At 34.5% G+C, this 13,963-nt stretch overlaps 2 long non-coding RNA genes across 2 annotated transcripts; one reads left to right on the top strand and one right to left on the bottom strand.

Moving 5' to 3' along the window:
* On the bottom strand, positions 1-1,052 carry LOC143051346 (uncharacterized). Its single transcript, XR_012970715.1, has 2 exons — positions 916-1,052; positions 1-883 (listed from the first exon to the last, which is right to left on the bottom strand). It is a non-coding gene; the product is annotated as an uncharacterized LOC143051346 (long non-coding RNA).
* A 4,661-nt stretch (positions 1,053-5,713) lies between these two features.
* On the top strand, positions 5,714-6,640 carry LOC143051347 (uncharacterized). Its single transcript, XR_012970716.1, has 2 exons — positions 5,714-5,918; positions 6,391-6,640. It is a non-coding gene; the product is annotated as an uncharacterized LOC143051347 (long non-coding RNA).
* The last annotated feature ends 7,323 nt before the right edge of the window (positions 6,641-13,963 follow it).

The raw sequence follows: 13,963 nt of genomic DNA on the forward strand, positions 1-13,963 counted from the left end.
CGTAGAAAGGCTTGTATATTTCTCACTGGTACATAGTCTGAATCCGGGTCCGTTCGCGCCCACTCATGTTCGCCCCCTTTCACTTTCACACCCTAAATGTTCGCACCCAATCTTAATTGGTTTTGTGTTTAATAACTCTGTAAGCAAGTGTTTTCTTACAAGTATAATTGTTGTCATTGTCTCAAAATAAAGTGAGACAGCATTTTTATTTGTGTTGAATAAATCTTAATCATGTTTTGGATAGCGTATTGTTAAAAATAATAATAATCCTTTCTAATTAAAGTGGTATTTTGTCAACGTTTTATTTTGTGTTGAATAACTCTTAATCATGTTTTGGTTAGTGTATTGCTATAACTTTGTTTCATTGACTTCTTTCAAAATGAAGTGAGATTCTGACTAGGTTTTTTTCTGTGTGTTGAATAGATTTTATCATGTTTTGGTTATAATAGTGGATTGCTATATTTTGGTTCCTATATTTTATTGTTTCGTTGTTTCAGATCAAAGGGACCAAGCTGTTAAAAACAATTATCTTTTGTGTTTTTCCTTTAAAATCTTCAATGGTTTACTCATACCAAGCTATAAATACATTCAGTATTTACACCAAAGCAATTTAAAACAACAATCATGATTTTCCAATTATTCAACTTGAATTTGAATTAAAATTGAGCGCGAATGAGTAGAGTGCGAACAGACCTTGGGTGCGAACGTGCGAGGTGCAAACCTGCAAGGTGCGAAAGTGTATTGGGCGCGAACAGACCTGATACCACAAAATATTAAGTAAATAATCTTTTTGTTACTGTTATCAAAGGTCTAATGAAACTCAGGTAATTTCAAACATTTGTCAAAGAATTCTAGTCAAACCGGCACCTGGTTAAATTGGCACCTGGACAAATCAGCACCTGGACAAATCAGCACCTGGTTAAATCGACACCTGATATAGTCAATTCGTCACCCATGTTAAATATATATTTTAACAGTATTTTAAGCAAAAAGAGTAAAAATAAGTAAGGGGTTGCCAGATTTTTTTTCAGTATTTAAGCAAAAAGAGTTAAATACTAACTTTCACATTTTTGGGTGTTCATTGTACATTTTGTATATATTTATTTTTCTCAACTAAATGACATTTTTGGTGTATTTTTAATGATATATATATGAGTAGTCAAAATAATTATTACGTCTGGCAAGGCTTTTTTAATTTTATTCTGAGACACCTTTCTATGACCGCAAGGGTATGTTAATTTTTTTCTGGGACGCCTTCCTAAGAAAGCCTTCCTACGAACTTCGTAGGAAGACGTCACAGAAAAAAAAATAAAATAGCCTTGCCAGACGTCATAATTATTTGGACTAATACATGAGATATTGGATATTTTTATGCATTATTTAAACCGGTTCATTTAAACCTATATGTTCCGTATATGGATGTGTCCGGACCGGTGCCTAAACACAATGCAAACTTTAAAAGAAATTTGCAGTATAATTTATATTAAGAAAATTGAATCTGATTTATTTGTGTCATTTGTCATTAGGTCATTTATGTTAAATCAAGCATTTAAACTGAATTACTATATTCAATATTTTTAATTTATCGTTGTGTCCATGTGTCCGGACACAAAATGCATGTCAACTCAGGGGCGGATGCAGGAATTTTCGAAAGGGGGGGGTGCTAACCCAGGGCAAAGGGGGTGCAAAGGGGTGCAAAACATATGTCCCGATACAAATGCATTGATCGGCAAAAATAAAGGGGGGGTGCGCACCCCCGGAACCCCCCCCCCCCCTGGATCCGCCACTGCAACTATATTTTGCACCGAAACCTTGCCACTAATGTTTAAACCAGTTGAGCATTTTACAGGATTGTTTGTTTAATGCTTTTTAAACTTTACTGAAAAAAAAAAACACCTTAAATTTGCTTATTATTTGGCATGAAAGTTTGATTTATTGAAAGGGACTCATAGTTTTCCATTTTTTTTTTAATAATTGTCTAATTGTAAAAAACAACAGCTTGGGTAAGGGCTTCGTTGTTTACCTTTATACACAACAACATAATTTCACTTTGGTTTCGTTGTTTACCTAAATACACAACAACATATTCACTATGTACTTGGTAACAGTTATTAATTAATTGAATAGAAAATATTATAACAAATATTATTGGATGCCGAATTGACGTCAAATAGGTGCCGATTTGACTAGATGCCAATTTAACCAGGTGCCGACTTGACTTGCACGTTTCAATTCCTCTGCGATCGTTTGCGGTATTTTCTTGAGAAAAACCTATTTTCCATCATCAAAGAGAAGAAGAAACTGCTTGAAAATGATTCTGGAACGCTTCATGATTGTTAAAATAAGTTAAATTCACTCAAAAAACAATTTTAAAACTTGCGATGTTTAAACAGGAAGTTTCAAAAGCACGTGTAAAAAAAGAAATTAACCGGTGAGAGTGGAAATCCGTACATAACAGATATCACTATAGTACGACTTTGAAAGCAAAACAGTTCCATCCTTTTGTAAAACAGTCTTTAATATACCTATCACATTAATGTTTAAAGGGTCTTAAGCTTATTCAAACCATAAAAGTCGGTATGAAACACCAAAACGGAATGAACAATAACCGATTACGTTTTGTAGTTTACAAATTCTAAACTGGTTCCCGTCAAACTACAACACTTTGTCCGAGTGTAGTGGAATACAAGCAGAAACCAGTTAGTTTGTAAACTGGTTCCTGGCTGATTACTACACAATGACCTCTCATGCATAATTAATGATAACACAAGCAGATTCCAGTTTGTATAGAAAATAGTAAATACGAAACCAAGCGCGGTAGGCAGAGAAATGTAATGAAGTTCAGGTCGCCAGTAATGGAACAATGACTGCGTCATTTTCCAAAAACACAATAAACGGTTTCAAGGAAAAAAAACCTTTTATTTCATTGTATAATCGGTCAGACTAAAGATTCAGTTACAAGTATATAACTATATATTGAAATGTAGTCATTATAGGCTCAAAATGTGTTCTTATTTTAATAAATCCCATAGACTTGTGTTGCGCCTTTTGTTTTCTCCTAATAAGTACTGCATATTTTATTTATTCAATTGCACAGTGTCATCGAGAAAGTTGAATCATTATGACAGACATATTTTTTTCCGAATTTATTCCGTATTTAGAAAAAAACAAAAGATTTTTCACAGATTTAAAAGTAAAATTTCAATTAAATACATTCACGATCCCGAATCACAATTGTTGACCACCGTTGGGTATTCTTTCACGATCATTTCTCTCGATCATTCGAATGACACTCGTGATCTGTTACCGAAGTGCGAGTGGAAGGAAATCAAGGGGGCTTTGTAAAATTTTGGGAATGTTAAGGAGGACTATCAAACTTGTATCTAATTCTTCTAAGCGGGAGGGGGCAATGAAATGTTTTCAAAATATTTTAGCAACTCTGTATACAATGAACACACTATTTTTACGTGGATATGCATACTCAAGAGACAACCTACCGTGCGCTGCCTATACAATAAAAAAAATGTAATATTTTGACACAAAGAAAATAATTTCGCTCGGGCTCATTTCTTAAGATCCCAAATTCTAACTTTCATGAATAAATTAAACATATTTAGGATTGGAAAATTTAGAATTTTTATGCCTACAATATTCTTAATTTGAAAATGAAATTTGATAAGTATATTTATAAACATAAACAATCCCATAATGGCAAAGTGAATTATCATAGTTTTCAAACCTACAATTATTAGAAAGATCCAAGCAGGTATTGAGTACGGGGTTGAGGCATACATTTTATACCTAAAAAAGACGTGAACCTGATAGAGCGCATGGCAACTGGTGTAATTAGTAAATTACATTGAAACTATGGATTAATACCAATACATTCATGTACTTATAAATGATTGTTTTCTCAATTTTTTTACTGTTATTTGTTTTAAAATAATCGTAATATATATACAAAAATGTCTATCAATAAAGAACATCGTCCTCCGCTGTAGTGTATAACCGCAGGACATGCATTGATAGATGGGGGAAAAGGGGGGAAGGGGTCTTAATTAGGATTGTAATTTAAAAGCTTGACATATATGTATTTATTGTTATCTTCATAAAGTCCGTGTAAAACATGAGTGATGAATGCTGTAGAACTAGTAAATAAGCTTTAATAATTTTCTTTTTTTGCCGAGTATTTAGTACACAGTTAGTACAAGCACCGTGACACGACGTACCAATCCAAACTCCCCGGCAGTTCCAGTTCCGATCCGCATACGGGCCCGAATACTACTCTACACTAATTGATGGAGTAAAGGAAAACAGTTCCGGAACGGAAACGATCACTGTCCGGAGTTTGGTACCAATCCCCTCCCTATCCGGGCTCCGTATCTAGTGCTGTGCTAGCTTACTCACTTCTGTTTTTATGGTCAAATATTTGGACTATTGGAAGCAAGATGCTGCCTTAAATTAAAGGAAAATAAAGTCAAATGTACTGAAAAATATGATTATTTCAGGAATTTAAAGTTTCAGTTACTTATGATTGGGACAATATAACATAAATACATGTATTCTAATGATCCAATGACACTTATTTTTCTTTAAGATAATGTAATGTTGTTGATTTTAACAAATTGTCGACAGGTTAAATTACTACGATTTGACTTACGACAGCTTGTTAACAATCGTAAGTTTACGATCAAACTTACGATAAAATTGTACTTACGATTGTTTATGAAACGGTCAAAAACTTACGATTTGACGTACGACCGACGTACGATCTAAGATTGTCGTACGATTCTTTGTGAAACGATGGCCAGGCTTGTAAACTAGTCCTTTAGATTATTAATAGTGAGTTGGGTTTTTTTTTATGTATATTTTTTTTTGTGTATAAATGTCATGCCTTTATATCAGGTTTTCACAACTATAATATCTAAAATTGAGAATACAAATGGGGAGAGGGTGAATGAGACAACAACCCGACCAAAGAGCAGAAAACAGCCCAAGGCCACCAATGGGTCTTTTACACTACTAGAAAATACAGCATCCGATGGCGATTTTAATAGCCGTCAACGGTTGTTAGAAACTTCCGATAAGTTGATAGCAGTACAAATTCATCATGATCATGGTAAACTTGGTTTCTTATCATTTTGTTATAGAGAGCATACAGTGATGTCTTACACGACAATTACCTTTTCGAAAATCAATTTTCAACTGTGTTTTTTTTTTTTTTATCGGTTAAATTTCTATGTATTGTTCCTGATACTTGAAACTTGAAGGCAACATTTGTTATTGATCCTACATACTGTTTTACATATTCACAATTTTCTTAGAAAAGCCAATCGTGAAATAAAACTAGTATTATAATTATTTTAAATTACAATAACATCGCGTAGCAGGTATGTTGTGTCTGTTTATTATTATTATCATAATAACTGTTTGAAATGTTTAAAAGAATTAGAAGTGATTGCTGAAAAGAAGAAAAACAAAGAAAAGTTGTTTATCCTTTTAATATCCTCTATGGTCACTAAGTAATTTTCGATGGTATATTTAATATGGGAAATTTTATTTGCATATAGTTTATAGTTGAGAAATTACCAAAAAATCGATGTGTTGACCTTGATTAATCATTATTATATAGATAAAGGAAGATGTGGTATGAGTGCCAATGAGACATCTCTCCATCCAAGTTATAATATATTGTTTTCTTCAATTTTGAAATAGATTGAAGGGAAGCAAGGAAGTCGAGGAGACGATACCTTGCTGAATGGTATAAAACTGCTCTGTGGTACGAAAAAAAGAAGATCAAGTAATGGATTCACTGTAACATCTGTTTATGGACCTTGGGGTGGGTGGAGTGGTTTTACGAAGTGTGGATGGGGCCGCATTTACTTACATCTTTTTCATTGCAAGTTGAAGGCAATCAGGTAATTAAATTCTTAGTCTGATAAATAACTAAACGAAAGTCTTGTTTCATTCAAGTGAGAGGTTTAGCTACCTACAAAACCCGGATAAATCCACCATTTTTTTACATTAAAAACTGTCTGTTCCAAGTCAGGAATATGACAGTTGATTTCCATTCGAATTTTTCTCGATGTTCGGTATTTTTTTTTTTATTATTTTTGCATTTACTAATTTAATAATTTTCTAACCAAAAAATGGTTTTTTTTGTTTCATGTTTTTTTGGTTTTTTTTTACATGTACGAAAAATAGTCTGCTACTAAGTGGACATTTTTAATAGTACCAACGTCCGTTATGCACAAGTTTTGGCATTAAGAATAAAAATAAATCAGTTATTTGATGGATTATGATAATCAATATAAGAATTATTATCTTTATTAACCATGTTATAGGACCTTTGTAAAAGATCTATAAGTTTAAGATCAAATTATATTTTAGGGTAGAGGAGATGACACCGCAGCCAACTATGTGATATTCCGGTGTAAAGCTTTAACATGCAATTGGCCTGGATATGAAATCGGCAGAAGTAGTTTCCGGGGACACTTTAGTGGCTGGAGTACTTGTCCCCGTGGGACTGCAATATGTGGCATGCAGACAAGGGTAGAGGGGCGACAAGGTCGAAGAGGGGATGATGCAGCCTTGAATGATGTCATATTCTTCTGTTGTAAATAAAACTATGAGAATTATACATTGCATTTATTTTATTAAAAAAGGTCCAAAACAGATTAGACCGTTGATTTCCCCGTTTGAATGGTTTTACACTTATAATTTTGGGGCCTTTTATAGCTTGTTGTTCGGTGTGAGCCAAGGCTCCGTGTTGAAGGCCGTACATTGACCTATAATGGCTAACTTTTATGAATTGCTTTTTGGATGGAAAGTTGTTTCATTGACACTCATACCAGCTCTTCCTATATCTATGCTTGATAGTTGTCTCATAAGTAATGATACAACATCAACTCATTTTTATTTCACAAAGGAGTAATGGGCATTTTACTTAATCAGTACAATGAAAACAGAAATTGATATGCAAAATTTGAAAAAGCAATTCATGATCAACAGTACAAAATATACAAAAATAGCAATTTGACTGAAGCAATATTAATGAAAAAAGTATAAAAAAAAGAAGATGTGGTATGATTGCCAATGAGACAATTCTTCACAAGAGACCAAATAACATAAATATTAACATCTATATGTCATTGTACATCCTTCAACAATGAGAAAAGTCCATACCGCATAGTCACCTATATAATGCCCCGAAATGACAAATCAAACTTGAAAACTAACTGCCTAATTTATGTATAAAATAATGAACGAAAAACAAATATGTAACACAGCAACAAACGCCAACCACTGCATTACATGATCCAGAATTTGGACAGGCACATACATAATGTGACGGGGTTTAAACATGTAAGACCCCCCCCCTTTTTTCCCGGTCCCTAACTATGGATAGTAGTGTAACAATATACAACATAAGAACACATCAGATGGACACAAATAGAAATCCGTCCAACAAATACAGAGTAGATTAAAATTTTGAAACATGTACTATATATATTATACAACATATATCTTTCTAACAAGTAATACAGTTTAGTTTTTTTTTGTCCAAAGGTTTAGTTGTTAAAAAAGTTAGTGTCGAGCCTTGCTTTGCTAATCGCTACGAACATTAACAATGACTTGGTTTTTGATACTGTTTAAGATCTTCTCGGCAGAAATGATTGCATGTTCAATGTATCGAACATGCATCTGTGTATTGTTCTCGGACTAATTTTTTTTTTTCGACAAATAAAAATAATTGTCAATGAAATATAAGAACATGCATTGTTTATTTGTAATGGAACCGAACAGTAAATTCAGCCAACCCCATTCCGTGGACAGTTTGGTTTTCTTATAACGATAGTCTGATATCTTTTTTAAAGTTCCCGCCTTCCTTCCTTATACCGAGTTTAGATTGGAAAGTCTCGTTATCGAATTAAAGTTATTAATAGTGATTTATATATATATACGACAACGTCACGACCACACAAGAAATTTGAGTTAGACAAAGAACAGAGGATTAAACCGTAGTGACATATATGTTAGCAGCACAGGTATATATACTATTTAGTAGTTTTATACCATCTATTTTTATATTATTCAACGATTTTTATGACAACCTTGCTTTGGTAAATTCAACTTCCTTGTTAGAAATTAGGCTCAGTTGTTAACATAGATAAAACATTGAACATCACCCTCTAGCTCACAAGAACTTTCAAAGCCATGTAAATAATATCAATAACTGGCGTATGCGCCGTCGTCCTTTCACACGAAATTTGGCATACAATGCAGTTTTGAATTTGTGTCAATTCTGCTATTTAACCTTGTAGCTGCTGTATATTATTGCTAATAGAATAAGAGCCGAATGCAGTTATTTTAAGACTTTCGAAATTTTAATACTTGACTTTATTGAAAAAGCACTTTACACCCATATGGGCCAATGGCTTAAAACAGTATACATAATATACAGTTTACATATGAAAATAAACAATGCAGACACTTTGAACTATAATCCTTGTCTTTCTTTAAATCAATATATATATATATATATATATAAGAGATTCAAATTATATCAAGGACTCCCTGTCCTCAGTCTTAGTGACTTTTTTTAAAAGGACCCTAATTTGCAAGTGTCCTGTTTTGTTTCAGGACTGAGGATATTTTTTAATTTATCTATATCATTTAAGTTATTAGCTCACCTGGCACATTTCCCATCACTTGCGTCCGGCGTCCGGCGTCGTCGTCGTCCGTCATCGTTAACTTTTACAAAAATCTTCTCCTCTGAAACTACTGGGCCAAATTTAACCAAACTTGGCCATAATCATCATTAGAGTTTTTAGTTTAAAAAATGTGTGGTGTGTGTGATATTCTGGTAATTTATAGGTTTAGGCGTTCAGACAAGGACAATGGACTTGCACATGGATTTAATAGGGAAGTAGCATAATCATAGTATTATACAAAACAGATACGGAACAGATATGTAGTACAACTACATAGGTCTGTGTCCCAAGAAAGATAACTCAATTCTTACAATGATAAAGTAGGATATTACATTCCTCCCTTTGTTGAATTTATGAATCTATAATAAGATAAATTTCAAAAGAGAATTATAAAATTTAAAAATAAAGACTAGATTCTAAAATGACTAGAAAATCTTTTCTATGACTAGATTATCATTTAACAAAATAAAAATAGAAAAGTGATTGACATATATCTTTTTCACAAGAAAAATGATTAAATAAATGTATGGATGAGAACTTCTATATTATGCAAATGAAACAATGAGTATTATGATCATATAAACAAATATAAATATCGGACGGATTTATATTATTGATTGTCTATTAATGTTGTATTTGTAATTACTGAAATAATTAAATGTCAATATAAAAGTTAAGCAATCAAATGTTCAAGTTTGTATTGTTTGTCTGAAAGTTTTTTCTGTAGATCTCATCTGAAATGTTCATCAGGTTTTGGTCATCACACATTGCAAATCTATTTCTGAATAACTAATACTAAATTTCTATAATGAACAATAACTATTATGCACTTTTAAAAAGGGATTATTATGCCCCATCACAATATCCTGTTTTGAATGCATATTTAGGGGATTATTATGCCCCTCACTTTACACTCATAATCTTGAAGATATGATGGTGGTTTGCGGATACGTGTTGGACGACTTTGAATTGGAGATTTGTTTTCCTCCTTCGGATGAATTTCAATATCGAGTTCTTCTTCTTCATCCAATTGATCGGAGAATTTGGCACTGTGTTTTGTACTTTTGAAGAATGAAGCATTGCGTGTTGTTTGCTTTTCGCTGTCCGAAACAGTTATCATGGTTCCTTTCTTCTTGATGACGGTTTGAGGTTTTGGATCAAATGTCGGTGTTAATTTGTTCTTCTTAACTTCATTTCTAATTAACACAGTGTCTCCTTCTTCAATGTCATTTGACTTAGCTTTATTTTTCAGATCAGCTAAATGTTTCATTCGTGTCTTTGCATTTTCATCGTTTTGGCGTGCATATTCATCTAGTTCTGGTCGTTTTTCTTTTGGTATGCTCGGTAATTTTGTGTTTGTTTCCCTTCCGAACAGCAATTTGAAAGGATTTACTCCTGTTGAACTATGTGGAGTATTGCGGTATTGCCGTAAAAATCTATACATTGATTGTTTCCAACTTTTCCTCTCTACCTCTGCTGCTTTTATGTTTTTCATCATGGGTTTGTTAAACGATTCTGCTTGAGCATTAGCCCGTGGCCATCTTGGCGTGATTCTCCTGTGTGAAAATCCTATGCTGGCAGCATATTCTCTAAATTCATATGAATTAAACGGACTTCCATTGTCGGTCTTTAGTATTTTTGGAATCCCATATGCCGCCAGCACTTTGTCCAACACTGGTATGACAGTGTGACCTGATGTGGATCTTATTATCTCAACTACAGGATATCTAGAATATTCGTCTGTTATCACAAATAGGTAGTCTCCAGACGGTAGTGGACCACAGAAATCTGCGCTTAGTGCAGTCCATGGTTCTCCTGGCATTTCTGACATTCTGAGTGGTTCCATTAGCTTAGAACGTGTTAGAGCTTGACATGCTATGCAATCTTTGATGAGTGAATCTACTCTGTCGTTGATGCCGGGAAACCAAACTTTTGATCTGATGAACGCTTTTGTCTTTGTTAATCCTTGATGGCCTTCGTGTGCAAGACTAACTGCACGGTCACGAAGTGACATTGGCATAACAATTCTATTGTCTCTTAGTAAAATGTTTTCATCATGAACAACAAGTTCATCTTGAATGCTGCGATATACTTGAAGTTCTTGAATATCTAAATTGGGATCATCTAATTTCTTTAACTCGTACCACTTTCCATTTCTTGTTAATTCAATAGCTTTTTGAAGTGTTCTATCGGTCAAACTTGCGCCTTTGACTTCGCTTAGCGACATTGCTTTTGGAATTGCCTGATTTGCAATAAAGTTCACATATTGTTCAGCAACCTTCTCCTCGTGTGATCGCGTCTTGCTACACATAGCAATAGGATGACGGGACATGTAATCTGCAGGATTATCACGCCCTGGCTGATACTTGATTGTAAGCTTATAGGGTTGCAGACGTAAACCCCATCGTTCTATTCTCAGTGGTATTTTGGCCTTTTGCCATATCCTCTCTAGCGGCTTATGATCAGTTATGATATTTACATTTTTAGCTCCACGGATAAAAATGTCAAAATGTTCACAGGCCCATACTATGGCCAGTGCCTCTCTTTCTGTTTGACTGTACCTGGACTCTACATCTGTTAATGCTCTGCTTGCATATGCTATTGTCTTTTGATTTTGAGAGATAATTGCTCCAAGTCCAACTGGACTAGCGTCAACATATATGTCTGTTTGTAGAGAAGGATTGAAATAAGTTATTACTGTCTCACTAGATAGCTCAGTTTTAAGATTGTCAAATGCGTTTTGTTGCTCAGGAGTTCATTCCCAGTCCATGTTGTGTCGTGTTAACCTTCTTAATGGTTCACAAATAAAAGCATAGTTTCTTATAAATCTAGATGAATAATTTGTCATTCCAAGGAAGCTACGAAGTTCTGGAACTGTCGTTGGCGGTGTGGCATCTTTGACTGCCTTGACTTTACTCGGGTCTGGTGAAATACCCTCTTTTGAAAATACGACTCCAAAAAATGTAACTTTACTCTTGTTAAACTCGCATTTGGCTTTGTTAACTGTTAACCCGTTTCTTTGTAGAGCTTGTAGTGTATCGTTAAGAGCTTCGTCGTGCTCTTCTTGAGATTTTCCATATATAATGATATCGTCTGAAATGTTCTTTGCATTTTGTACGTTTTGTATTACGCACCTAATTGTCTCTTGAAAAATTTCTGATGCTGAAGAGATGCCAAAATTAAGTCTCTTATATCTAAATAATCCCATGTGTGTACTGAATGTTGTGATATATCTAGAGGGCTCTTGTAGTTCTAGTTGGTGATATCCTGCTCTCAAATCTAGTTTACTAAAGACTGAAGCGTGATTTAAATCATGAATGAGCTCCTCAACTGTCGGTAATAAATGTCTTTCTCTTATAATGGCCTTGTTGGCCTCACGCATATCTACACACAGACGTATCTCTTCAGGGTTTTTCTTTGGTGGTGTTACAATCGGTGACACCTAGGGTGTTGGGGTATTCCCTATTTTCTCTATAATGTCTTGATCTAGTAATTTTTGTATTTCCTTCTCTACCTTTGGTCTAATGTGAAATGCTGTTTTTCTGTTTCTTTGCGCAACCGGTCTGATGTCAGTGTCAATATGTAGTTTTACTGAACCACCTGTGTATTTTCCAATTTCATCCCTGAACACATCAGGATACCTCTTCTCGGGAGCTTGTATACTTATCGGTTGAATTATTTTAACAAGTCCTAGTTGTGATGCAGTAGGATAGCCAATCAATGCGCCGTGTCCGCCTCTCACTACGTAAAACTTGTGTACACCATATTTGTGTTTTGTTTCTACTCCTAGCTCACATGCTCCTGTGACTTCAAGAGGTTTGCCCCCTCCATAAGGCAAAAGTTTTATGTCATTTTTGTTAAATTTTGGAGAGCCAATGTTTTTATGTGTTTTATCATCCAAGATATTGACTGTCGCAACAGTGTCTATCATCATTGAACATGTTGTGTTATTTACTTTGATCATAGTGAAGGGTGATTTCTTTATTGAGCATACTGCCTCTTTAATACTATATGAATATTCTTCATTTGAACTATCCAGACTTGCTTGATATGATTCTCTTTGGGACGTTTCTGTCTGTATTTCATGTACCCGTCTGTCTCTTGTGTATTTATTTTGTTTGCTTTTGCCTCGACATACTTTAGCAAAGTGATTTTGTTTGTGACATGCATTGCATGTTTTGCCATTTGCTGGGCACGGTCCATTTTTATGAGGAAATTGGCCACCACAATTTCTGCATTGTGTCTGTCTAGTTTGGCGATTAGAGTAATTTGGATTATGATATGATGATGATGCCTGTTGACCTCTTTGTTGTTTATAATTTGTCTTTGGATATGTCTTGTTTGTGTTTGTAATTTTGTTTACAGTTGTTTCTCTCTCCATTTCAGTAGCTTGAGTGTCAGCCATTTCGAGAGTTCTTCCAAGTGTTAATATATCATTCAGAGTTTTGTCTGGCTCTCGCAGAGCTCTCCTGCGTAATCTGTTAGACTTGCAATTTTGTATAACTTGTGAAAGGATTTCCTTATCAACGTTTGTGAACTCACATGTTTTTGCTAGTTTTCTTAGTTCTGTTACGAATTCGTCAAGTGATTGTCCTTCTTTTTGTTTATGTGTACGGAATTTATATACCTCCATTTGAGTATTTTTCTTCGGTTCAAAGTACGTAGTTAGCACTTGCTTTGTGGCAGTATACGAAGCTTCAGTTTCCCCCTTTTCTGCGTCATAAATGTCATACACACTCTCCCCAGCGTAGTGAAGGAGTAGGGCACGTTTGCGTTCTTCATTTTTGATTTTAAGGCCAACAAACAAATTTTCCAGTCGTGATACCCATCTTTCCCATCTGGGACCTGCGTTTGATTTGTCACTGGCATAATCAAAGGTTGGATATGGTGGGAGTGATCCTGCCATGGTTTTTGCTTAGGTTCTTTGTTTTACCTCGTCGCCATTGTGATATTCTGGTAATTTATAGGTTTAGGCGTTCAGACAAAGACAATGGACTTGCACATGGATTTAATAGGGAAGTAGCATAATCATAGTATTATACAAAACAGATACGGAACAGATATGTAGTACAACTACATAGGTCTGTGTCCCAAGAAAGATAACTCAATTCTTACAATGATAAAGTAGGATATTACAGCGTGACCCCGCCAACCAACCAAGATGGCGGCCATGGCTAAAAATATAACATAGGGGTAAAATACAGTTTTTGGCTTACAACTCAAAAACCAAAGCATTTAGAGCAAATCTG

This window comes from Mytilus galloprovincialis, chromosome 11 (genome assembly GCF_965363235.1).
Source record: "Mytilus galloprovincialis chromosome 11, xbMytGall1.hap1.1, whole genome shotgun sequence".
Classification (NCBI taxonomy): domain Eukaryota; kingdom Metazoa; phylum Mollusca; class Bivalvia; order Mytilida; family Mytilidae; genus Mytilus; species Mytilus galloprovincialis.